This window comes from Misgurnus anguillicaudatus, chromosome 15 (genome assembly GCF_027580225.2).
Source record: "Misgurnus anguillicaudatus chromosome 15, ASM2758022v2, whole genome shotgun sequence".
In the NCBI taxonomy this organism is placed as follows: Eukaryota; Metazoa; Chordata; class Actinopteri; order Cypriniformes; family Cobitidae; genus Misgurnus; species Misgurnus anguillicaudatus.
In genome coordinates, this window is record NC_073351.2 from 5,977,958 (window position 1) to 6,002,177 (window position 24,220).

The 24,220-nt window shown below is 42.8% G+C and overlaps 1 protein-coding gene and 1 long non-coding RNA gene across 2 annotated transcripts in view; one reads left to right on the forward strand and one right to left on the reverse strand.

Annotated features, from left to right (window-relative positions):
* Nucleotides 1-24,220, forward strand: part of sema6d (semaphorin 6D) — a 156,629-nt gene that overhangs the window by 83,004 nt on the left and 49,405 nt on the right. Inside the window, exon 3 of the mRNA XM_055173434.2 lies at nucleotides 20,002-20,031. The gene's annotated coding sequence lies outside the window, so the exon portion shown is untranslated. The remainder of the gene's footprint in view (nucleotides 1-20,001; nucleotides 20,032-24,220) is intronic.
* Nucleotides 5,163-24,220, reverse strand: part of LOC141349677 (uncharacterized) — a 99,900-nt gene continuing 80,842 nt past the window's right edge. The window contains exon 3 of the long non-coding RNA XR_012357627.1: nucleotides 5,163-5,459. This is a non-coding gene — a long non-coding RNA (uncharacterized lncRNA). The remainder of the gene's footprint in view (nucleotides 5,460-24,220) is intronic.

The following is a 24,220-nucleotide window of genomic DNA, read 5'->3' on the forward strand; positions in this document are numbered from 1 at the left end:
AAAGCGCATCTGTTTCCTAGGATGAAATTAACTTTGTGTCTATCGTTCCAGTCACCTCTGGACGGAAACGTCAGTAGTTAGCGGTTAAATCAAGTGTATGAAAATCTGTCGCAACAGCCGTTGGATTTCTTGTCATTATTTCGGAAAGATCATTCTGAGGATTGTTTTTCTGTTCATTCGTGAATCAGATGATCATTGTTCGTGGCAAACACACGCTCTTTTGTTAACCTACGAATGTGCACACACAAAGTCAATGGAAAAACATGCACAAAAACCTTAATAACATAATGGGAAGATGAGTTGCAGAAACTTAAAAGCATTAATTTATATCCACCTGTCCTAAGCTCTATTAAAACCTTGTGATCCGCCAACCGAGACAGCACTTTAAGACATCACAGGTGTGTTCACAAGGCAGCACTGCATGGATCCTCCAGAATGCAATCCCAGAATTCATAGTAAAAATACAACAAAACAGCAGATTTCTTTAAGGCAATCAAATATCGTGTATTTCATTCAGTAGCTAAAATATTGAATGTTATGTAGTTAGCGGACTGTGTGAATACATAGCTATAATCTCTTTGTGTTAACGTCCAATGGCTGAGTCACATTCACACAACGGCATCATTGTGTTTGGAGCTTCATTTCATAGGGTCATTGAGTCAGGTCAAGGTCAAAGGTCAGCGAGTCAGGTAAAATCAGAAAACACCTGCAACTCAGCAAAACCAAACCAAACACACAACAGAGAGCCGAACACACAAAGCATTAATAAACATGTTAATACATTATTTAGACAAAAGGAAGTGGACAAATACATTCGAATAAAAAAGGCACTAGCGGTTCATAAATGCTAACACACATATGGTTTGCATGTGTAAGCTCCACGACATGACACACTTATTTCTTACCTGCTGCTGACCAACGCTGAGTGTGGGGATTGTGGGTAAAGAGCCATATGGCCTTCCTGCTGGAGTGCAACCTGTCTAAAACGCATTTTTACAGACATACTGTTTTCCACCCGAGTCTGTCACTGACCCTGGATGGATTTAAAAGCCGGTCAATCCAATTTGGTCTGTTTGAAAAGAATGAGAGCATGTTTGAGGTGAATGGTAAACAGGTAATCTTTTCATTTAATCTCACATTGATGAGCTGTTTATTCTGTTGCACATCACGATAACATCACCACAAACATAAGGCTAAAGTGATCTCACATCATGTTTAAATGACAACTCATTTCAATTAATTCAATCTCCTCACTGATAAGGCTGATAAGGGATCATAACAGATCCTGGATCATCAGACCCACATTTTGTACGACAGCAAACCGGACACAGCTATTGTTTCTCATTACACATACAAATGGAGCATTTCTTAAAGGTGCACCACCAAATATATGAACTTCATTATTACATTGTAAAGGTCAGAGAGCAGGTGGAAAATTCTCATAAAAAAACGAAAGCAGGTTTTTGCCGCAAAAAGCTCCTGACATAATTCGACCTCGCGGAAGAGAAATGTAATAATAAAACATGTATGATATGACCCCTTTAAATATTAAAAAGCGCTGGTCGTATTAGATCCACTTTGGGTTCAGGCTTCGCTTTAATGCTTTTGCGGACCTCTCAGCCAGGAGGATTCAAAAACAATTGGTATATTGAGGCTCTCGGTTTGTATTGTGGCATTTCCATTTATATTTATATGGAAATCAGAACATGTCATCCATAATGACTACAGCATATGCGACAAATACAGTGCATTTAACTCTTTCGCTGCCAGTATTGCCAGCCAGCAACAGCATTTTTATGATTTTCACAAAAGTTTAATGCCTTTCAGAAAATGTTCTTTTTGTAAAGGAAAACGCCACCATTTTTCAATATTTTACTATGTTCTTACCTAAACTTAGATTAATTAATACATACCTACCTTTTTTCAATGCGTGCACAATCTTTGTATAACGCTTCTTGAATGTGTTAGCATTTAGCCTAGTCCCATTCATTCTTATGGCTCCAAACAAAAGTTTTATTTTGTTCCATCATACTTACTAATTTTAATGTCTTTAAATAGAGAAAACATGAAAGTGTTTGGTGGCTTCTAAATTCATCCCTGTTTGGATCCTAAAGGCTGGTACAGACGGTACAACTTTAAAATCGTTGGCCGATTTTCCAACCCTGAGAGACCCCACACACGGCGATAAAACATCGCGGGTCTAACAGTTTTGGTCGTACAGTTAGTGGTGTGCTGCCAAATGGCAAAATCAACACATCACACACGAACCGATTTGACTGCCGAGCAGTCCCAGGTCAGACGGGAAATCTCGCAAAATCTCTCGCGATCAAACGTGATTTCAGAGTAAACAATCATTGCGGACGAAGAGGATGCAGTGGCAATAGTTTGCAGTTTGTTTCTAACCGAAAATTGCGTTTGCGCGCAATTTCTGTTTTACCCCTTGGTCTAGTCCATAGTTGGATGCATTGAGATGCAGTAAATATGACCCGTGACTTCCCGGTACTTCCTCGCTGCTTCGTCACCTCGCTTTCTGATTGGCTACATGTCACAGTCCACAGGCTGCGTGCTCGTTTGTCCGCAGGAGACACCACACACGAGAAGAAATCGGGCCAAAAAAATCCAACATGTTGGATATCCCCGATTTGAGATCGGAGCGGTCCCGAGGTCCTTCCGAGTAGACGAGAGCAGTCTAAACACACCACACACGGCAAGAATATCTGATCAGTTTATTTTACGATTATCGAAGCATCCTTAAGATTGTCGGAAGGGGTGAATCGGGGCTAAAATCGGCCTAATTATCCTGCCGTGTGAACCAGCCTTAAGGAATGAATGGGGCTAGGCTAAATGCTAACACATTTATGAAGCGCTGTACAAAGATTAAAAGTGCACGCATTGAAAAAAGATAGGTATGTATGAATTTGTCTATGTTGAGGTAGGAACATAGTAAAATATTAAAAACGGTGGCGTTTTCCTTTACATATTTAAACATACAATATATGAACAGACCCTCGGCTTTTAAACAAAAAATATCCTATCCTTATTTTGTTTTATAAGGTGGGTAAGAGCGCCACCTAATCGATAATAGCAGAAATATGGTTTGCCATAAAAACTCATCATTAATTGACGAGATAATCACTTTTTGAAAAAAGTGCTTTTGTCTTGAACCATTGCCAAAATTTTCAGCTGTTGTTATCTGGTGTGTTATTTAGATTTGAGCAGTGTTTAAATTTTGTCAAACATTATGGAGGGCTCTAGCAATTGAGAGTTTACATTTATTTCAGACAGAAATCTTTTGGATCAGTTGTGTGCAAAGTTGGAATATAATGGACAGTATCGCTTTGTAGCAGATAAATTCATGCAGTATTTTAATTTTAATCAAAACTGGGACCACCCCAGCCCCTCCTCAATTTGAACACTGGATTTGAGGGAACTATTATTTAGCCAATCACTTGTCTCTTGTGCACATTGAGCTTCATATCTTCTGATGATCCTGCAATTTCTTTTATTCTCAATTCTTCTTGGCCTTTTGGTGATTTGGGGACCTGTTAAATGCACCCAGTAAAAAGTAGAGAATGATTACGTCCTTCTTGTCCCAATCAAATATCTATGTTATGATTTGGCCCAACACCCCATCTACGCTGGACACGAGCAACATAATGCAACAAAAGACCACAAAGAGAGGCATGCGAATTTGTTTGGCTTTTGAAGGTCACATCACCTCACTTTAAAAATGCCTGCTATGCCCCCTGCATTGCTCCCATTAAAAGCATATGTGCATGTGTGTTTGCGTGGAGATGACGAGTTTTCGGTTTTAACATATGGCATGTAAGAGCGTGTTCAGAAGTCATACTGAGTCACATAACAGATCTCTCTCACCCCACACTTGAATCCCACATGGAGCAGCACATTGTTAAAGCTCCACCTACACACGTACAACTAACACATGAGATTCACCCTAGTAAATGTGCTGAAACAGCAAAGAGGCCATGCAGGGGAAATCCCACAATGCACTGCCACAGACACGAAATCAAAAAGGAGAGCTCACCCAAAGATGTGCATTCTGTCATTGTATCAGCATTTTGTATATCAACCAAATCTGTACGAACAGAGAAACAGTGACAGGGAGAATCAAAATATAATTGACATATCATACGCTATATAAGCTTTCAATCTGCGATGATCATCTTGTTTCAGGGCACGTCAAACCAATGGCTTCTGGCATCAGTGATGTTAAATTAGACGTGACACATCTCCATGTGCCATATTGAAATGTATGCAGTATAATAGCTGTGGTGAAACATGACCTTGGAATATTCCTCAAACATATAGCACACACATTGTATAGTCTGCGTTTTTGGTGGTGAACAGCATCTGTTTCCGATTACTTTCATTGTATATAAAAACAGCGAGTGTTAGTGTACCCAGAATCTCCTACTAAAGAATATAAGTTCATAAAACATGAGGATGAGTAAATGATTACAACATTTTCCGAACAATATTCATGAAAACATGCACAATGTGTGCAATGTGCCTCTCCTCAAAAACAAATAACTCGATGGAAGTACATTGAACTATTACTGTATAGCATCTGCAGTATTTCGTCAGAAATCATAAGTGCTTATGGAATTTATAGTGAGCATTGCGTTAGCAGTGCAAAAGGTCAGGGTTTGATGTGAGCACACATACTGATTAAAATGTATACCTTCAATGCTTAGTAAGATGCTTGGGATAAAAGCATCAGCCAAATGCATTAAAGGAATGTAAATGTGTCCAAGCAGTGATTCCTGGCTGTCCTGTGGACTGTATTTGTAAGGCCTGGGCAATCTGATGGCTGTTTGTCTGTGATGTCAACCACAGCAGTGTTAAATAAGGAGTACAGTGGTGATGCTGTGGTTTTGTCTGAATGAATAGTGCATCATGGTGCTCATGAGAGAAACAATAGCGTGATTCTGTGCAAAACTGCATGAATCAGACGCATACACACACACACATATGAACTTTCACAACGTGCACAAACACAAACTCATACGCATCCAAATGTGAAAACAGCATAAAAATATAACTTTATATCTATATATAACTGTGATCTTGGGAAATGTTTGAGCTCTTTTGATCACACGTTGTTGTTCTTTTCATTTAATCTCATGGGTGTCTAGGAAAAATAACTGAGATAGTTAGGATATCCAATTTGTTTTGCTTTGTTGTGGGAAGAGATAAAGGTGTGTGTGACTTCAAACAAACCTAATTTGAAATAAACATTACTAATTTGAGATGGCAAAAACAAATCTTAGCAATTAATCTCAACTAATTAAACAGAATGTCATGTCATTTATTACAGTGTTTTTTTTTTATGATTAAAGATCAGAAAAGGAAAACATCATCATTCCGGTAACAGTGCAGGCGGTTTCAGTGATGCTGTTTCGTGATGTTTATCTTTTTCATCCTGAGTGCTGGAAGCTCTGAAACACAAACATTTAGATCAACATTAGCGTGCAGACCTTCTATTAGCAACAATGAAAACACAACACATGCGGCATGTCTCTGACTGACTGTGTCTATGTTTGCAACAGAATGCAAGCTTATTGTACACAGGCATTTTTTCTTTAATATATATTGGGTAATTTCCCTTTAAAGACCAAAAGTCCAGATCCAATATACTGTTACACTTGCGTTTTCTTTCACAGCTGTTTATTTAAGACCTAAATGACCGTGTTTATGTGTATTTAAGTCCAATAATGCATCAAAAATGCTTACGAGCTCAATGAACAGCGGATCCACGGCTTGCGCACTCTTCTCACACAGAAACAACACAACCATATAGCAATGAGTGCGTTTACATGCAGAGTCTTACGCCGATTATGCTTAATAAACTGATAACACGTGGGGTCATGTAAATGCGTAAAATGGTTTTCTTTAATCGGGGAAAGCCCATAAACGGCGTAAGCAAAAACCGATCGGCACAGGTAGTTCCCTTTCAATACGGTTCACTTCGCATTGCATCAGTTGCTGACGCTATGGGGGAATATCCTGTTTACTCCGCGATTGAAGCCTATTGGTTAACGTCTGTAGAAAATACAGACCAATGACATTTGAGCCCACGCGGGGCGTGACACACGTCCTTATATAAGTCCGGGATCAAGTGTCAAGAGCTCATTAATTTTCTCCTTCAGCGCGAACCTCTCACTGCTCCGAAGAAGAAGATGCCTTACTCGCCGTCGACACAAGCCCTGCAGCAGAATCCAGGCCTAGCGTCTTCCCCTGCCGTTTTCCGGCTGAGAACCGAAGATAGCAGAATCCAGGTCTAGCGTCTTCACCTGCCGCTTTCCGGCTGTGAACCGAAGATAGCCTTCGCTTGCCGTGGTACGAGCCCTATGCAGCGGACACATGCCTGACAAGGTCTCCCCTGCGGCCGCCCGGTAAGATCAATATTTTTAATATAAAGCTATAAGCTAAAAGAGCAGGCGCTGTTGTAGTGTTCAGCGAATACAGATCTTCATGCCCCTTCCCTCCTGGAGCGGCGCGATCTCATTCGTCTGCTCGCTAGGGTGAACACGCCGCTATTGGAGCACTAAGAACACTTATTATAAGAGCCTAACTGGCCTGAGTCTGTCTCACTTCAGTAGAGCTCACTATGTTCGTCTGCCCGGTCATTTCTCTCTGGCTTAGACGGAATCAGAGGCAAAACAAATTTGTTGAGGCCCGAACACCTCCCTTTATTCAGTCCCGTCCTATATCAGTGCGCTGAATATTGGTACATTTCTTATATAGCCCGGGTTTTTCTGCCCTTTTAATAAACGGCAAAACCGCAGGCCTCACGGCTGACTTCCTCTCTGCGTGATGGGTTCAGTCTGACATACTAGACCACCTAGACATACTGCCCTGCGAGCCGCTCTGGTCACCGTCACTACAGAGGCTCGTGCACCTGAACGGCCAAGATCTGGTCTTACTCGCAGCATAGCTGCGTCAACAGAGAACACACTGTCTGGGAGAGGAAGGGTTAAGTCGCTCCTCGGCTGGACTGCCCTGAAATGTTTTTTGTGTGCTCTGTTTATCCAGAAACATACACATGTAATACTGTCCATTGTGCGACCTCACTGTAGTGGCGAACGTTATTGAATTCCTCTCTAAGAGCAATTTCCGTGCTTACTATACTGTGTATTGACACCCCACGGCTGTACGGTGTCTCTAAACACTTTTTTGCCTTACCGACAAGCAGTCAATATACGCACACACGGCCCGCCATCCATAATTGTATCGAAGCTCACCGTCAAACCCCGGTTTGGCGATCCACTCCCGGGACACTGGGCTGGATTCTAAACAATTATTCAGACGCTTTCTCGCTAAAATTCGCTCGCAACTCACATCAGTTTTTTTGCTACAATACTGACGGTGCAAGCGAGCACGGTCTTACGGCTGTTATTTTCTCTTCCTAGAGAGGAGGCAGCCTCAGACCTTTTCATGGCTCCAAGGGTTTGAATCGCGCCCTCTCCGGACGGCCACTCAAACGCTTACAGCCAAGCCTTTTATGACATTTCTCGGCCATATGGCTGGTTTATATCAGTGGATTCGAAGACGCTCACACCTCTGCTCCAATACTCGGAGAAATAAAGGGTAATATCAGCCTCAAGTGAGCTTGCTACCCGCCACAATGAGTTTCGTTTATGACGCTCGGAAAGCGAGCTTAACACCAGAGCGCGCTCACAGTCAGACGCGCGGCATCTCGTTTAGGGCGGGCTCATGTACCCCCCTAACGAGTGCCAGAAAGCTGAATACCGTGGCATTCTGTTCATAAGACCACTTCAGTTTGACTAAGCAAAGGTCCCGCCCCGAGCTGACGGCCGGGAAGCTTATGCTTAAAGTTACACACGGCGGCATGAAGTGATATCGTTACGAGCTTGCCCAGCATCTTGCTGTGGGTTGGACACGCCTTGCGACGGCAAATCAGCCTTCGGCGCGTGGAACGCCCGTTTGTCTCATATCAATCACCTTGTACTGTACATACAGTCCATTTAAGGGGGTGATTTTAGCACTGCAGCACTCTCGACCGTGTTATTGTGATAATGCGGTCAAGCAAACTACGGTGGTTTCATTATTCACCGAGCCAGGCTGAGATCTCGCCCCCTGTACAAGCTGACGAGTCATCTCCTTTATAAGCTCATTGCATCGCTTTTATAAGCTATGTTCAATCAGAGTGATACGCATCTCGTGCTTAAACCACCAAGATGCAGACATATTAACCCGTTACGATGGGCGTGTGGAGATTCCATCCGTGAGACACGACCTACATGCCTTATGACACGTTGACACGAGCTGCTAGGACCCCTTTCGCGAGGCGTCCTTATGCAAAGTCTGATCTATCTCTGGTGATGGTGAAAAGTCTAAACCCCCACGAATTGTGGTGTGGAACACTTTTCTCCTCACTACAGAGGCTCGTGCACGGCGGCTCTCTCCCCCTACGCTATATCTATGTAGCGGCGATAACAGCGAACCACGTTTTTACGACCGACCATTCATTTAATTCACAAGCCTGTCATTTCTCAGATGCGGACGGTGCCCGAGGCGCAACGCTCTAGAACTGTCCAAGGTCCTGAATGACAGATACGTCTGACATACATCAGACGATCAGCTGTTCGTCTGCTTCACAGATCACTCACTAGCGCACCTGTCAACACAGGTTATTTATGGATCGTTGAAGTTATCACCTCCCGTAACAATGATGCTCACTCGTGATTAAATCTACTCCATGTGTGGATTAGCTTTACCTTGGGCATAGTCTCAGAGGTTTCTCATTTTGACATTTGTGACATGGCCGGCTGGTCCTCGCCATCCATGTTGTCAATTTTACAGCTTCGACATCCCTGCCTTGCGCACTACTGGGGTTTGTTGCATTAAAAGGTGCGCCTGTAAGCTCACCTGTACGCACGATATGGTTTTTAATTATATGCGTCCACCGTGTGCTTAGAGAAGCTCACCTATGCACACTATAAGATTTCGGTATACACTAAAGATGCGCTTGGAGAAGCTCACCTGTATACACGGCTGTGTTATCCATTTGTGACACATACACACTGTTGTTGTTCATCTGTGTACGTTCACGGTGCGTTGGGTACCCACCATTACGTTTATCAATCATATCTATACACATTCACGGCGCGTTCTCTGCTCTGATTTATCTATACGCATTCACTTTGCACTGAAGGGTTCACCTGTGTGCGCACAATTTATTTTCAGGACACATGACGGCGCGCTCGAGAATCTTGCCGGCCTGTGCACTATAACACTCTGATTCACCTATATGCATTCACAATGTACTCAAGTGTTCACCTGTGCCTGTGCAATTATTGTCAGTACACATTTATGGCGCGCTTGGGAAGCTCACCGACCTGTGCACTATAATATTACCTACTGTATATGCATCCCCGATGCGCTCGAGGGCTCACCTGGGTTCACAAAATTGTGGTATCTGTATAATCCCACGCTACGAACCGTTCTGCTGCATATTATAGTCAGATCGGCCGTTCATGAGCCTCGCAGATCACTCACTAAATATGCCGGTTATTGAGAGTGGCTATTTAGATGGATCGTTGAAGCCACCGCACTGGCTCACGCCTTCCTCAATGAGCTATGATGTTAGAGCCCACTCTGCGCGAAGTTGGCTTCATCATGGGCTTGGTTTACAGGAATATCTATTCTTCATATCTGCAACGCGGCCGGCAGGTCTTCGCCGTCTATGTTTGTCAGATTTTACAGCTTAAACGTCCCTGCGCTACGAGCGCAGGTTCTCTTGGCTTAACCATGCACGCTCATTCAATGCGTTTTATGTGTACATCGGGGTGCACTCAGCGAGCTCACCAACGTGACTCTGAACTTACTTAATTCTCGCACACCCATGGCGCGCTCTGTGATCTCAAACGTCATTGGTCTGTATATTCTACAGATGTTAACCAATAGGCTTCAATCGCAGAGTAAACAGGGAACCGGGGTTCCGTGAGTAACCTAAGCGTTTTTTTGCTCATTACCCCGATTTCGCATGGCATGTAAACACCTTAACAGGCTTTCTCACGGTTTTGTCCATGTGCGCATGTCTCCGCGTGTGAAAGATAAACGTCAGACGCAGAAGTAAGCGCAAAGTAACAAATATAAGTCTCTGCTCTACTAAAGCAGTTGGTAGAGAAACTGCGAAAATAAAAACTGATGTTATATTTACAGGTTCTGGAGACATGAAAATAGATAAAACAATATAGCTTAAGACAGATATGCCTTCGGCTTTTTGAACCTACTATAGGCGATGGCGTCACTACCTGCGAGAAACCTGACAAATGTCCAAGTCCCATGTAAACGCAGTTGTCTGTATAGCCGGTTTATTGATTTGCATGTAAACGCATGAAAACAGTTTTTTATAATAAGCAGATTTTTGATAGTTATCCTCTTATTCTGTGCATGTAAATGTAATCACTGTTGTTTTGACGGCTTATAATAACTTGTTTTATACTTGCAGTGCTTAAATAAGTGTGCAAATTTGACACACACAGCAACGTGACATATGGCATTTATTGTACACAATTAAAGGAGCTTCTTTACAGTGATGCCATAGAAGAACCATTTTTGGTTATTTAGTTAAAGGTTGGGGCAGCAGTGACTCATGAAAGTTGTCTTCAAACTGAAAGGTTGGTGGGTCAATCCCTTGCTCCACCTGACCAAGTGTCGAGGTGTCCTTGAGCAGGACATCTAACCCCAGCTGCTCCCGACTAGCTGGATGGCGCCTTGCATGGCTGATACCGCTGTCGGTGTATGAAAGAGTGAGTGAGTGGGTAAATGTGAGGCAAATTGTAAAGCGCTTTGGATGGCCTTTGGTCTATAAAAGTGCTATATAAAAATGCAGTCCAGTCCAAAGGTTTAGTTAAAGGTTCTTTAAAGAAACATTTCCTTATTACTGTTTTATAATCGAAATAACCTGTTGTGGGGGAACAGAAAGGTTATTCAGATGTTAAAGGTTCTTTATAAAACCATTTAGCCAAAAATGGTTCTTCTATTGCATCATGAAGCATCTTTATTTTGTAAGGTGTATGCTGGTGCCCACTACGAGATGTTGGTTTGGTTTGCTTTATCAGCATAAGTTCATTGGTCAAACCAGCATTACCTGAAAATAAATCCTGGTTGACCAGCATATTTGTTATGCCGCTAGGCCACCATCAAACCAGCATAACCATTATAAACCAGCGTGGGTGTTCATGCTGGCCTGTGCTGGTTATTATATCAGAGTGTGAATCTGTATCCGGTAACAGAGACCTATAATCTGTAAAACCTTGATGATAAAATCTTTGTCAAGTACAGCATTGAGAAGATTCTCTAAGTTTACAGACAAACACAAACACACACACACACACACACACACACACACACACACACACTTTATCAATGAGATAAGAGCATCGGGCTGAGGATGAGAGTAAATGTTTACAGCCACTGTGTGCAGACTGAAGTCATTAGTAAGGAATGCACCAATATGACCCTAATTAGCACACAGGTGTCAGGGGAACAGAGCCGACACACATACAAACACACAGACAGCCTCCTCCTCTTCACCTCTTCTTCTTAGCCTTTCAATAACCGACCGGGATAAACAGTTAACAGGGTTCAAGTAGATGCACATTGCAGAGACTTTTGACTAGCAGTATAAAGTCAGGTACACCTTGCAGGTTAAAGGTAGGGTAACAGATTTGATCCTGAAACATTTTTTGTTGTGCTGGTTAAAAGTCTCCTTACATCCTGATAGCAATCACTGTGTTAAGTTGTTTAAATGTATTTGTAGAAATTTATGTCATCTGTGAAAGGCGTAGGACCAAAAAATGTTCAACAAATCATAGAGTTCGGTCCGAACGGACGTTTCCATTTTTGTCCCTCATACGTAAGCATAATTTGAATGCCCACCGCGCAGCGAGTCCACGCAGACACCATACGTCATCGGCGTGTTCACGTGCGCTCACCTCCTGCCTGTAAACAATGAGAACAGCAAACTTTTCTGCTAAATTGACAACCTACACAGGAGGCACAAAACTAAAGGCATCTTTTATAACAACAACAGCAAAAACTGCCTGAATCAGCAAGAGCAAAAACCCAAATGAACATCGGTAAATTTACTGCTTTACCACGAGATGCAAACAGCTGCAGGACGCAAAGGGTCTGAAAGAGTCGTTGCACTGTTTATTTTGGTAAGGTAGGTACGCGATATGTTTGTATTGAGATGGATTCAGATATTCTACTTTGATGAAACATTGTGTTGCTTATGAAATTTGTGTTCGTTTACGGATTAGCGTAACGATATAGTTACTACGTCTACACAACCGAACGTGTGCTTAAACTAATTCTGATGTAAACCAGTTGTTTGGTTATTTTGGCAGTGTTATTCGACTTTGTACTGCAAAGTTGTCTCACTGCTGAATGAGACATGAGATGTGACCGTCTGATCTGTGCGTGTTCATGTGTTTTGGAAGAGGCGTGACTTTGGATGGCGGTTTGACTTGAGGGTGGGATCGGGATTTCATTGCTAGGCGGCTACCGTTAGCATTTTTCAAAATGTGTTACCCTACCTTTAAGGAGCTTACGCCAGTACGCCACAGGCTATCAGTTTTCAATTATACTTCCTGATTCATTGTTCGGGTCGATGTGCAGTTACACATGCAGACCACTATTATTCAATGTCCACTGGCATATACACCGTATCAAGGCAAAGCCGAAGAAGAAGCAACTTGTTGGAGAATCATATCATAGATCATAGAATGACTAGAATTTCACGCGTGAATGAAGCGAGTAAACTCAAAATGTTAAGGCGTCCAACTACGTGTGAATAGTGAATTTTTGCCGCCTCTACCGCGGCTGGTGTGAACGCAGGGTCAGATGTCACGCCCACAGACCGTTGACTGAACGTTGGCTTATATGGAAAAGCTTTACCAGCTGCAAAGTCATCCTCTGATTGATTGAATTATACTAGAGTGACCAAACATGCCATTTTTCCAGTACACGGCCTGGCCAGGATTTCGGGTGCGCCTCTAGGAAGTTGTAATTTGTTGACCACATACATCATCAAGGTTTATTTTTTCAGGTTCTATTTCAGAAAAGCAACTGATACATTTCAAGGTAAGAATGAAACTACAATGACTGTATATGTTTTTACCTGAAATGTGAGAACCTTAATGACATATGCGGTCGACAAATACAACTTCCGGAGAACGCACCCAAAATCCTGGCTGGATGCGTCCCGGAAAAATGGCACGTATGGTTACCCTAAATTATACAGGATTTCAGGGAGACATGGATGTCATGTTCTTTAAAGGTCCACCTGGAAACAACAAAAAGCCGAAAAGTATGCGAGGTTCACAGCATAAAGTCTTTAAAAAACACTTACAAGTCTAAAAGAGAGATTTCTTAGTGTTTGAAATTCTAGTTATGACCTCCAGAGATTATTTCGTAAATGAATGATTTACTGGTTGCACACCAGTCTGTTATTGTGGAAACATTTTATCTATCCCTAAACATGTAGCGGCACAAAATAAATGTGATTGGTTGCTTTACATCTCAGTCATATGGCCTTTTGAGCGGTCACAGATATGGTCAATACGAGACTATAGAAGCATCAGCAGCGACTTTTGGTACAGGATATGTCAAATATCACTCCTAACCTTGGTGTATTTTTTTGTTTCTACTGTTGCAACCGAAATGTGTTTAAGGAAATTAGTTGCTGATTTTTTTAAACCTAAGGAGGGGTTCTAGATGACCTATCACAGCACGTGTGGTCTATATAGAATTGACGCATTGTTGCATTTTTGTGGTGGTTTGCATCAATCTATGCTGTGCTACACTTGCTATGGAATTGATCTGACACAGAAGTATAAATCAGCCTTTACACCATGTCTACAGTGTCAGCCATTGTAATGAAAACTGTAGTGGTCCAAATATAGTCAATGGAGCTGTCCACACTGGAAGTGCCCAATGCACAATGCCTTTAGTTTTTGCCATATGAATATACAGCTGAATAACTACTAACTTTATAGGTAAAATATTTTCCATATTCGATAGGCTTCACCTCCTACGACCCTGCAGAGGATAAGTGGGTGTTGAGAATAGGTAGATGTTTTTAATATGCAATATGTGTCAGACTGTCAGAGAACGGCCCAAGATTACATTTCAACAGGGGTACAAGCCATTACTGAGCCGTTTATACAGAACACACACACAGAGTTTCTCGCAATGAGATTCTAAAATTAAGCTGATTAGTGTTTGCATTGGCGTTACAGCACCGGCCACTATCGACCCTAAGGAACCGCACCTACGTCTTTGTCCCGCTTCTGCTCACAGCTCGATAAGACAGAGAGAAAATGAGCCTATCAAAAGTAATAGATTGTCTCACACAAAGTCAACACGGAGAGCAGGATCTTTCGAGAGAGGTAGACACGGGGGGTGCATAGGTTACCTTACAACTGGTGAATATTGTTTTTCCTCGCCCTGGCAAGGAGAACTGACAGGACAGACACTTATGCGATCGATGGGACCTGCGAGAGAAGAATAATAACTGAGCAGGTTCAGCCCGCGGGCGACCGCTTGCACACGCGACACCCATTAAAGTCAAAACAGAAGGAAATATGGGTGCGACACGCCAATACACACTGAACACAGTGTTGAAAAAAATCAACATCCCCACACACGCCGCTGCGCAGAACCTCGGCAGATGGTCGCAAACATTCGGTGGGATTGAACCGGGCTCTGCTCTATGGCAGCCATCCACGTTTGGAGTGAAACGCGCCACAGTGTCGCTCTCAGGGCAGGGCTGCGTAATGAATAATTAAAAAGCAGAATTTGGCACCTTGCAGGAGAGAGAGAAAGCGAGCGGGGAAGGTTGGGACGTCCTTTATACAGCAGCGTGCGAACCAGAAGCAGCAGACGGCAGCGGGTCATTCCTCATATTTTACAGTACACCAGCCAGAGACACAGATGGACAAATGAGACAGAAAGTGAGTGAGAGAGAAATAAATGAGCGTGGGTCTCAGCGATGACAGATGGATTGTACACATTTTCTATCAGCAAAAAAAGAAAAATCATTGTGAATGCTGCCAAACCCTTAACTGTACAGTGAAAATATAGGCCATTAATTTAATGAAAGACTCTAATTGTAGCCAAGACCTAAACTAGTTAAACATAACAGCACCAAGTCAGGACCCCATAGCAGACCACCCAAGAGGTCTTCTGACTGACATGTGAAGCAACCAATCACAGTTCGTGTTTGTTTTCAGGCAGAACATTAAAGACATGCATTTCCGGTAAATACTGTAGAATTCAACCAATCAGATGACAACTTCCTCAAGTGTTTCCTGTTTTGGGTCCTGCTTATGCATCATATGTTGAGCCAACGGTCCATTGGTATGACAAGTTAAGTGTAATTTGTATAATTCTGCGTAAGCTCTACACCGTAGGCTGCCTATAGTTCTGCGTAGCCTGATGTGCACCTCACCAAAAATTTAACAGCACGCCCATTCCACGCGGACCACAAACGCTGTCATTGGTCCACTGGCCAAGCTGCTTCTTTTTTGTCTGTTTCATTACTACTGTGGGTTACACATGTGAATACTGTTTTCACATAGACGCGGATCAAGATGCAGAAGTAGCCAATATATGAAAACCGATGCCTAGCCAATGCCGTCGGGGCTGCGCCGTAGGACCTACATAGAACTATAATGAGCTCTTTAGACCCAAAACATAAGCATAGAAACATATGAAATGGATGGCAGGAGTTGTAAAGTAAGATGTGTTTGTGATGTCAGGTGAAAGGAAAGTTGTTTTAGAAGTGGAGCAGGTTATTAATAAAACTTTGTTGTTGTATCACACAGAAAACACTTCCATCAAGGATACACTGTAAAAAATCCTTGCATGTTGCACTAAAATCAATTTGAAATGACAAATTCTTGATTAGTGAGGAGTTGCTATAAATTATAAAATAATTGAAGGCTGCTTCCGAAACCCAAGGCAGCTGACTTGCTGCCTCTGTGCCTCATGAGGCAATGACTTCAGTGGTATGAAGGCACCTCCGGGAAACACATCCAGACAGCCTTCATAGGTGCTATAATGGAATTCTGTTTGAAATATAAACAGAGAGCACCTTGGTGATAACTAATCCCATTTGAAAACTTCTGATCAGCTTATATCCCACTAGAAATGCAATCAAAATGTGTAACAAGTTAAAATATAACTTTATGAAAACTAAATTTGTGCTTTGGGGTTTGTACCTTTTGCACATCGTTAACATGTCCTAATACACACTTGCACACCAAAGGAAATGTAAAATCGTGAATTGGACCATAGTTGCTCTTTAATGTTAACTTCATGCAAAATATACCAAATGTTTTTTTTTTTGGATTGCAATGACTTTACATAAAGGAAATTTTCTTCTTTATTTCTATGTATTTTTCTGCTTAAAAGATCTCATTACACACGCTGTCCAAATTTACTTATAGCTTTGTTCTTTAAGCTCACTTTTGCTATTTTTTTTGCCTCATTTGTCTTCTTATTTTTGCTAAGAAATATTAAAAGAAACATCTGAGACATTTAGTTATACTTAAATCATAACTGAGAGGTCAAATATGAAAGAGCAGTAAAAGTTTCCTCTGGGAATAATTTACCGTAGTGCTGTAGCCTTTATGATCCTTAACTGTGAGAGAAGAGTTATGTTCCTGTTGATATAGCATGGAAACCTTCATTTAAGCAAACAGTGTTTTTTTTTTATTTGCTATACTTGCTATATGATGTTGATGTATAGTAACTGTATTTCTGGCCCTATATTACAATTACAGTTTGAAACAGAAAGGCAAACAAGCCAAAAGGCTAAAAATAACGCTTGAGGATTTATTCGACTTGAGATATTCCCCAGATGTGGTAAATCTCCATTTTGGCACATTACCGTGAGTCAAGTCTATCTGTTTAAGTCAAATGAAAGTATCAAAGCAGACACTCCTAACCAGTGAATTATTTTCAGGTCACAGACAACCAATGCTGTGTCGGTTTTTCCACCCACTTTCTTCTGTTTTTCCGAACCCAGGCCCTCTCATTGTGTTCGAGCAGCATTTGATGCAAATTAACATACAAAAATCATGGGAAGGGGTTATTGAGGTGGCCGGGGATACTTTCGGAAGTTGTAAAGCTCCCTCGGATTTTTTACAAAACAACGTTTTACCTCTCTAAATTCGGCACCCAGGGCTCGTCTTTCTGCCCGTGACCCCGGGGGCCGATCCCAGAGCGTAGCTGAAAGAAAGCTTTGAGTGGGCGAGGGGCCCCGAGAGCCCATCTTAGGTTTAGTCTGACAGGGTCAGGGTCAAAACTGCCCCCTCTCCTCTTCACGCTAGACGTAGCACTAAACAAGTTACACAAAAGCTGAGACAGATAATACAAAACCACTCCTACGAACTTCCTAAATTGTGTTTTGGTTGTTTAGCATAGAAAAGAATTTCATAATGACCCAGTTTGTTTATAATTTTTTCAACTATTCCAAACAAGATAAAAAGGTTTAGGCCACAAGTTATCTGAAAATATACGTTTACAGTTATTAATTTAAGCAAAGTTAGACGGTAAAGAGTCTAGTTACCCTACTAAAAAAGCTCTCCCAGCCTGACCAGCTAAGACAAGCTTGATCAGCTAAAAAACCTCTCTAAAACCAGCATTCGATACTTACTAAAACCAGGTTGGGAGAATAGCTAAAACCAGAGAACCAGCTAAGGCTAGATTTAGCTGTTTCTTTCAGCAGGGTAGTCAGGTGTATAGAGAAGTTGGTGTGTTTTCAGTTGTTTCTTGAAGGTTGTGGTGGACTTCTGACATAGACTAATAGTATTGGATGATATCTGGGGTGCGTTTACCGAAAGCATCGTTAGCCAACTACGGTCGCAAGTTCCATTGTTTCAGCATAGTTCACCGATGCTGGTGTTTCCCGAAACCATCGTTGCAGCAGACATTCGCAAACTGCATCGCAAAGTTGTGTCGTTGGAACGACAGCCGTTTACCTGTCATTAGAAGCATAGTTCCTTATTATTATAATATGTAGACTTACGTTAATCATGCTTTTGAACAAAATAAGCAAAAAACATGTAGTACAATGTATATCCATCATTCTAAATATATTACAAATTTTATGTCTTTAAGTTTGTAAACAGAATTAAGGCACTGCATTTGAAAACTGCGCATGTGCGCAGTCCTACGAGCTTTAAGACCCTGGGGAATCCATTGGAGGAGTGACGTAAGTGGGAACTTGCACATGAATAGAATATCTTGAAAATAAACAACAGATAACTAAATCACGATAACAAAATCAGTTTTCCGATGCAATATATGTTATTTACAGCAATAATCTGACATTAAATCGATTTGCACAGATTAATTAGTACTTCACCTCCCACGTGACATCATCAACTATGTTGTTAAACCCACATGGTTGAAAGACGAATGTGCGACAAAGTTACTATGCTTTCGGGAAACAGTCGTGACAAGGTAGTTCGTTTCTCCTACTATGCATCGTACTATGAGCAGCGAGTTACGTCGTTGTTTAGGAAACGCACCCCAGATTAGTCACTCAGAGGCCAATTTAAATATTTGTTATGTAAATGTTTCTCTCTGGATATTTAACCTTTTTTTAAAAAAGTTGCCCGCCAGCATTTTTGTGATTTTTACAAAAGTTTCACAAAATTCCTTCCAGGAAAATGTTCTGTGCTTTTTAATGTGCTTTCAAACAAACAATAAACAAACAAACAAAACGGAAAAAGTTTCATTCTATCTCTCTTTTTTTCTCTGCTTATAAACTCTTAAATATGGATATTTTTCTTAAAAAATATTTTTTTAGAAAAAATCTGAAATAATTGCATTTTTGTGAAGGAACTTTGATAGAGATCAGATTCAGAACGATTATCAAAACATACATTTTAAAGGGGCGGTTTCCCGGACCAGGATTAGCTTAATCCAGGACTAGGCCTTAGTTTAATTAGGAAATATAACTAGTTTTACCAAACATGCCTTACTAAAGACATTACCTGTGTGCATTTTGAGGTAAAACAAAGGGCACTGATGTATTTTAAGATATGTAAGTGGAAGTTGTTTTCAGTTTGGAGAGCTCTTAAAAGTGTTTAAGTCTAGGACTAGTCTAATCCCTGTCCGGGAAACCGCTCCAAAGAGTTTAAAATTTGTAATTTTCTTTGCTTCAGTTTTTATAAATTGGTTAAGTGCGGTATTACAGATTAACATAAAACCTCATCAGGAACACGTTATTTTATGCAAATGTTTTCTCTTAATTGACGAGATAACCTGCCAATGGCAGGGAAAGAGTTAATTATTAAGCCAAATCCTTTATATATGCATAAGGAATATGAAGTAAGGAATACAACAAAAGGGTGCCGCAGGGATGACATATTTTTATAGGCCAACCCGGAAGTTAGCGGGACACATGTTCCCTCTGCAAAAAGCCCATTCACTTTGCCAAAGACTTTCAGTTTATCAAAAAAAAAAAAGGTCTGTGTTTAACAAAAGTTAAAGATAGGTTTTGTCCAAAAGTTAATCTTCATAGATTAATAGAATTTTTATGAAGTTTGAAGTGTAAATGCGTTAACTAGAAATATATACAAAATTCGTAAAAGTTGTGTTCATCTGTGACGATTATTTTGTTTGATAAGTATCATAAACTTTTGTTAAACATAGATCTTATTTTTTGCAATAACCCAAAAGTCTATGGGAAGAATAAATAGCTTTTTTCGCTTACTTCCGGGTAGTCCAACTAAAATATGTCATCCCTGCGGCACTCTATACAGGAAGGAAACATGGTCTTAAAAAGAGACGACCTAAACATAAAATCTATGAGGAGAGAAAGAAGTCTGGTTTACTCAAACTCACAACTATATGCAGAAAGTTTCAAAGGTATGAATACTAACACTAAAACCTGTGTGACACCTGAAGTGACATTTGTTCCTTTATTCACAGGTACTCTGAGAGCATCAGCCTGCCGTTTTGGTAAGTCCTAATCTCATTTTCATTCTGTTTCATAATCGCCACAGTACGCTGCTAACACCTCATCAAACTCACCGACCGTTCCAAAGACTTCAAAACTCGACAGGAGCCCACACAGTTTCTCCCTGTAGTGTTGGCCTGCTTTCAAAGCCAAACCATCAAGCCTCCTTCTTCTCACTTCCCCTCTATCTCTCTGAACGGCAGAAATCCCTTTTTGTCTTGGGCTGAAAGTGGACTTTAATCCGTTTATTAGCCTGAAAGCAACCGGGACGTGGAGACAAACCACATGATTCCTCCTCCCTGCTCCTCTCTCCGTCCCCCTTGGGAGGAGAACCGCGGCTAATACTAACTGCTAGCTTGATTTATATGTCTGTCGGCTCCAGCTATGTCCCCTAACGCCCTTAATGTGTCCCGCTTGGTCCAGGCCAGGCTAAGCGACTGAAAGACTGGCGGTGAAACACCACCAATGGGTCAGATGAGCCAAAACCCGTCATGTCCTCCACTCTTGTAATTAACAACAACTGCACTCAATTAAAAACACACACACACACACACACACACACACACACACACACACACACAAAGAAATACACACACTCTCTCTTATGTTAATGGCTCAAACACACATACTTTTTACATTATCTGCAAGCAGGGATGTAGAAACCATAATAACTAGCAGTGGCTTTTAAGTACTTAAATTTACATTTATGCATCTGGCGGACACTTATCCAAAGCCACTTACATTACATAAAAGCTTTGGTGCATTCAATCTATACTTGTTTTTATCCTTGGGGATCAAGCCCGTGACCTTTGTGCTGCTTTTGCGATGCTCTCCCCAAATTGTTTTAAGTAAGTAACATGTTTTTGAAATAGTTTCGCTTGGCTGCAAGTCTTTCTCAGCTGGTTGCATTGGCAGTGGACTGAACCATAGGCAATATAAAGACGAGTAAATGGACCACACATAAAAATGCTCAGATTGTATCAGCCATAGCAAAGAAAGCCTAGATGACCAACTGGAAAATGCCAACCACTACACCTCTAATGCTGCGTTTACACCAACCGCGCTTCAGGCGTCAAAATCGCGTCTACCGCGCCTAGTTTGCCGCTTGAACAGTTTAAATGCATTAGAAAAAACAAGCATTTGACGCGTGTCAGAGGCAAAATCCGCTTCTTGTGGGAAGGCCAAGTGCTATGCGTGTAGCCAGTGACGCTATTCCTCCAGTGCCAATTTGACGGCCAACAACTCCCGATTGCCAATGTCATAGTTAACTTCCGCAGGGGATAAACGATGAGAATAATACGCGCAAGGATGAACCTTTCCGTCTGAGGATGCGCGCTGGGATAACACTGCTCCTACCCCCACCTCTGACGCGTCGACCTCCACTATGAATTGACGTGAGCGATCAGGGGTGACAAGAATTGGAGCTGAAACAAAGCAGCTTTTCAGTTTGGCAAACGCAGCCTCGGCTGCGTCTGACCACCTGAACGTCAAACTAGGGGAGGTCAAAGCGGTCAGAGGTGCGGCTAGCTGGCTGAAATTGCGAATGAAACGCCGATAAAAATTGGCGAACCCCAGAAATCTCTGCAGGGCCTTGCGAGACTCTGGGGATGGCCAATCTACCACAGCCTTAACCTTCTCAGGATCCATGCGAACACCCTCAGTCGAAATGATGTGTCCTAGAAAAGAAACAGACTGTGCATGAAAAACGCATTTCTCCGCCTTGACAAACAATCCATTCTCTAGCAACCGCAGAAGCACTCGTCGTACGTGTTGCACGTGTTCCTGGAGAGACGAAAAAAATCAATATGTCATCCAGGTAAACATATATGAATTGATCGACCATGTCTCGCAACACGTCATTAACGAGTGCTTGGAAGACTGCCGGCGAGTTAGATAGCCCGAAAGGCATGACGCAGTACTCAAAATGGCCACGAGGGGTGTTAAACGCAGTCTTCCATTCGTCCCCCTCCCTGATGCGGACCAAATGATAAGCGTTACGTAAGTCCAATTTAGTGAAAACGGCCGCTCCCTGCAACCTCTCAAAAGCTGAAGACATAAGCGGCAAAGGATAAGTATTCTTTACCGTTATGTTGTTCAGCCCTCAGTAATCAATACAAGGTCGCAAGGATCCGTCCTTCTTTCCCACAAAAAAGAACCCCGCCCCCGCTGGAGAAGAGGAAGGGCGAATGAACCCCGTTGCTAGAGAACTGGATATATATTTCTCCATGGCCGCCGTCTCTGGAATAGACAAGGAATATAACTTGCCCTTAGGCGGAGAGGTACCTGGCAATAACTCTATCGCACAGTCATAGGGACGATGAGGAGGAAGAGAATCAGCTCGCGACTTACTGAACACCTCCTTCAGGTCGTGGTACTCCGCGGGCACGTTAGTCAAATCCACTGCTTCCCCCTGAAACACAGACTCAGAAACATTAACACCAGCAGACAAAAGACAAGACAAATGACACTCCTCGCTCCAGCTAACCACAGATCCGAGACGCCAATCAATCCTGGGGTTGTGTTGATGGAGCCAAGTGTGACCGAGAACAATGGGAGTCTGAGGTGAGTCTGTGATGAGGAATGAAATGTTCTCCGTATGATTACCAGATGTGATGAGTGAAACAGGAATGGTGGTCTGAGTGATGACTGGAAGCTTGTGTCCATCAAGTGCAAAAGGTGCAATGGGGTGTTTGAGGGAGGTGAGAGGAATCTTGATCTTGCGTGCGAAGTTGAAATCCATGAAACTACCCTCGGCCCCAGAATCCACCAAAGCGTGCTGATCCAGTGTATGTGTGGACCACCGTAGTCTCACCGGAAGGAGTGTTGATGTTGATGAGGTCTTCCTGGCAGAGATCCCACCCGATAGTAGCCTCAGATTTACTATCGGGCTTGATCTTTTACTGGGCAGCGCTGGATGTGATGTTCTGGGCTGCCACAGTATAAACACAGTCCAAGGGATCTCCGCCTGATCCTCTCCTCCCGGGAGAGCCGAGCTCGCCCCACCTGCATGGGTTCCAGATCTCCAGGTGGGCTGACCGCAACCTCTGGCCGTCGATGCTGAACCTCTGGACTGGTGGTGCGAGTGGTCTTCCCCCTCCGTCTGGCTGCTTGATCTAGCCGGTTGTCAATCCGGATAGTGAGATCGATTAAACCGTTGAGTGAAGAGGGAAGTTCCACGGCTCGAATCTCCTGTTGGATGCGGTCAGCCAACCCATGCAGGAAATGATCCCACTGCGCCTCTTCGTTCCACTTACACTCCGCCGCCAGGGTGCGGAACTCTATGGAATAATCAGATACGGACCTATCCTCCTGCCGTAGGTCCGCTAGAAGCCTGGCCGCCTCCCTCCCGGCGACGGAGCGATCGAAGACCCGTCTCATCTCCTCCGAAAGGGTGTGGAACGAAGCACAGCAGCGATCTTGGTTCTCCCACACCGCCGTCCCCCAGAGGGCAGCCCTCCCCGTGAGTAGGGAGAGAACGAACGCCACCTTCATCTCCTCGGTGGTGAATGTACAGGGCTGCAAGGCGAAGTGCAGAGAACAATGAGAAAGAAATGATCGAAAAAACTTCGGCTCACCCGCATACTTCTCAGGAATGGGGAGGCGTGGCTCGAACTGGGGAGAGCCCCCAGTGGTGATCGGCGGTGTAGGTGGCGTGTGGGGCGCAGTGGGCGGCGATGGATGATGTTGTTGAGCCTGGAGGGCGAGCTCTGAAACCTTCGTCACCATCGCTTGGAAAGCTCGACCCATCTCATCTATTGCTTTCTCTTGACGATCCATACGACCCACTGTGCGTTGTAAAAATTCCTCCAGATGAGATGAGGAGCGATCGCCTGCTGCTTCCATGATGGTCAGATCCAACTGTAACGACACAATAAAGTGGAGGAAGCAAGCGCAGGCGATCAACACAGATTTATTGTAAATGATGGTAAAGACAGATAAACAATAGAACATGTGACAGAGTCCAGGATGTTGGCGATGGTGATCGAAGGTCTACGGTGGCTGAAGAGTGATGAAGCGTGAAGTCGGTGAAGAGTGTGATGATGGCCAATGGACGAAACCAGGAACGGACCCAAAACTCACACGGAGACGACAAACACGAACAATGATCACTGCACACGAAGACGGGAGACGATAATCCAAAAGGTACTGCTGGAACATGAAATGTGGATCTGACAACAGGAAGAGAACTGA